This window comes from Amblyraja radiata, chromosome 23 (genome assembly GCF_010909765.2).
Source record: "Amblyraja radiata isolate CabotCenter1 chromosome 23, sAmbRad1.1.pri, whole genome shotgun sequence".
In the NCBI taxonomy this organism is placed as follows: Eukaryota; Metazoa; Chordata; class Chondrichthyes; order Rajiformes; family Rajidae; genus Amblyraja; species Amblyraja radiata.
Window position 1 is genome coordinate 20,162,664 of NC_045978.1, and position 3,818 is coordinate 20,166,481.

Here is a 3,818-nt window from a genome sequence, read left to right on the forward strand (position 1 = left end):
GCTCACTGCATGTGCACCGGCTGGGAATAGCTCATTGCATTGGCAGCTACAGCATGGCAACCAGTGCCAACGACAGATAGCATGGCTACTGCACACACAACGCTCAGTAAACAGCTAGTCTGTGCGACTGGGTGAGCCCGGAGCGAATGGCCAGAATGTCCAAAGGGGTATCTGAACGACGCACCGCCACAGAGTTAGCCGGGAGTCATTGAGATGATCCTAGCTCTTCCTAGCCCAAGAAGAGATTAAGACTGATTTCCCTGCGACCATTGGGATGATGGTCCATGGTTCGTTGGCGTTCCCTCCTGCCCTTTGGTTTGCCTGCTCACGGGAGCTGGCAATCAGCTCTTGCCACTGGGTAGGGCATCACAGTGGTCACATTACTGAACCGGTGATGCAGGGCCGGGGCTGGAGGCAGAGGTTGGTGAGGTGGGAGGAGATTATGTGCAGCTGGAACAGACCATCTTAGGTGCGACCTCAGTGCTTTGGTGACCAACCACAACTGTTTAGGTCGTGTTCCAAGGCTAATGGTCTGGAGACAAGAAGTTCGAATCCCACCCCAGACTCAAATTCAAGTAGTTCTGGAGGTCTGGAGTGAAGGCCAGTCCCAGCAATCATAAACCTGGAGACACCAGATAGTCATAAGCCCTCACAGGGTCACTGGTCTCCTTCAGAGCAGAAGTCCTGCTGTCAACGTGGTGGTTCCGAGCTGCCCTCTGGAATAACTGAGCAAGCCACTTTGTTGGTAGTTGGAGGTAGTTGGGTGTAAACATAAGGAACTGCAAATCTTGGAATCTTATGTAGAACACAAAGTGCTGGATTAACTCAGCGGGAGAGGTAGCATTTATGGAGGACGTGGATAGGTGACATTTTCGGTTGAGTCTGAAGGGCGAACCTATCCCTGTCCTCCAGAGATGCTGCACAATATACGCTGAGTTACTCCAACTCTGTGTGTTCCGCTGGGTTTTTGGGGGTGGGCGCGACATGTTGGGCTTGCCAGCACTGACAGTGGGTCATGACGGATAGCAGAGGGGAAGGTGTGGCTGTTCCAGCAGGTCAAGCTTACTCCAACACTCACATTGTTTGAGCCCTCGTTCGTTTCTCAGTGTCGATCCTCACCTTTTAGCCACAATTCACCCCCGAATACCTTGCACGTCTGGTCCTGGCTTAGTCTGAAGATGGGACACAAAATGCTGGAGTAACTCAGCGACTCGGGCAACATTTCTGGAGAAGGACAGGTGGCGTTTCGGGTCGTGACCCTTCCTCAGCTGCCTGACCTGCTGAGTTACTCCAGCATTTTGTGTCTATCTTTGGTGTAAACCAGCATCTGTAGTTTTTTTGTTTCTACATTTTGGCTTATTCCACTGTGAAATCTCCTCTGAGCGTTGGAGAGGGTCCAAAAGAATGATCCCAGGAATGGTTGGGTTAACATATGATGAGCGTTTGAAGGCTCTGGGCCTGTACTCGCTGGTGCTTAGAAGGATGAAGGGACACCTCATTGAAATTTACCAAAGAGTGAAAGGCCTGGATAGAGTGGATGTGGACAGAACGTTTCCACTAGTGGGAGAACTTAGGACCAGAATAAACCAACGTACCTTTAGAAAGGAGATGAGGAATTTTTTTAGCCAGAGATTAGTAAATCTGTGGAATTTATTGGCGGTGGAAGCCAATTAAATGGATATCTTTAAGGTGGAGATTGACAGCTTCTTGATTAGTAAAGGTGTCGGGGGTCTTGAGGAGAAAGCAGGAGAATGGGGTTGGGAGGGGAAGATAGATCAACCATGATTGAATGGTGGGGTAGACATGATGGGCCAAATGGCCTACATCCGCTCTTAGAACTTATGAACTTATGTAGGGTGATGGGTTCAGTGATGATGGGCTACAGGGACCTTCAAGGCAGTGCAGACTCTGGGTTAGTTGCTGGAAAACTGTGGATCATGTGTAGGAAATTGACAGAGACCACAAAACAAGAAATCAAGATGTTTAAAGGATTATTTTGGAGTTTGAACACTGCGAAGGAAGGCTGGGATTTATTTTAGCTATGAAAGACCATAATCACAAGCTAACCTGGTATAAATAATTGAATAGGAATTCGAGGGGCAACTTTTTTACACAAAGGATGGTGGATATATGGAACGAGCTGCTGGAGCGGGTAGTTGAGGCAGGTACTATCACAAAGTTTAAGAAATATTTGGACATGTACATGGATAAGTTTAGAGGGATATGGGCCAAACGCAGGCAGGTGGGACTAGTGTAGATGGGGCATGTTGGTCGGCGTGGCCAAGTTGGCCCGAAGAGCCTGTTTCCATGCTGTATGATTCAATCACTTCTAATTCTGCATGTTCATGAGTTATAGGGGCAGAATTAAGTAATTCAGCCCATCATGTGTACTCTGCCTTTCAATCAGGGCTGATCTGTCTTACCCTCTCAACCCCATTCTCCTGCCTTCTCCCCATAACCCCTGACACCCGTACTAATCAAGAATATATCAATCTCTGCCTTAAAAATATCCATTGACGGCCTCCACAGCCTTCCTTGGCAATGAATTCTATGGATTCACCACCCACTGATTAAAGAAATTCCTCCTCATCTCCTTCCTAAAGGTACGTCCTTTTACTCCGAGACTATGGCCTCTGGTCCTAGGCTCTCCGACTAGTGGATACATCCTCTCCACGTCAACTCTATCCAGGCCTTTCTGTTCAGAAAGGACTTGGAAATGTACACATCGCAAGTCCAATGAGGCTGCAACCAAGCCTAAATGTAGTATGATCCAGTGATCCAAATTACAAGAGTTTCACTGGCCGCCAGTAAATCACAAGTGGCATTTTCAGCGGTGAAATCCTGGCCAGATTAGAATTCATAGTTGTCATTTGTAACTGCCAGTGATTCAGATGGAGCAGGGGAGACAGTTCACAGGATGAATCGTTTGTCAGGTTTGAAGAATGCGATAAGGTAGACACAGGATGGCCCTCTCTTGAAACAGATCCCTTTATAATTGTTCCAAATCCAAAACAGTTGTTGCTTTGATTTTGTTTATTTCCAGCCTCGGCCCCTTTGACACCTCTCTCCACCCCAGAACATTAGGGGAGTGATTAGGGGATGTGCCCTTCTACTGATGATCAATAAAGTCCAAGGAACTAGACTGAGTCAGGCAGGCAAGCCACTTCTCCTGACTATCCTCATAGATCACAGAACAGTGCAGCACAGGAGGCCCTTCTGCCCACCATGTCTGTGCCGACCCTGATCTGCAGTCAATCTGCAGTTCCTCGTGCTTTCATTTTACTGCTCCCCTGCAAAATCTCCTTAAGGTATGCCTGCTTTGAAGAAGTTCTCCTCCTCTCTCTGATGGGAGTTCTGTGAGATACTCACTGACTGCTCCCCCCTCTGTGATTCTTGCTGCTAACCCACCCATGTTCTCCTGAGATGCTGCCTGACCCGTTGACTTATTCCAGCACTTTGTGTCTTTATTGGTAAACCAGCATCTGCAGTTCCTTGTGACTTCGTGCTATTATTGTCCCTTCTCCTCATGGTTAATCCACTCCAATCCAAGTGATGGGAGTGGAGGACAGGATAAACCGAGGAAAAGTTCTTAATGCAAACAGAGAGTGCTGGAAACAGTAAATCGGGCAGCATCTGTGGAGAGAGAGATTAAGTTGATTAAGGTCAATGACCCTTCATCTTTGCTCTAAACGTTGGAGACAAAATGAAGCACGTTTTAATTTACGGAGGAGAGGGGGAGGTGAAGAAAGGGTGTACATGAGACACTGGCAAATGGAGTCATGATGTAAGAGAAATAAACGATAAAGGGATGAATTAAA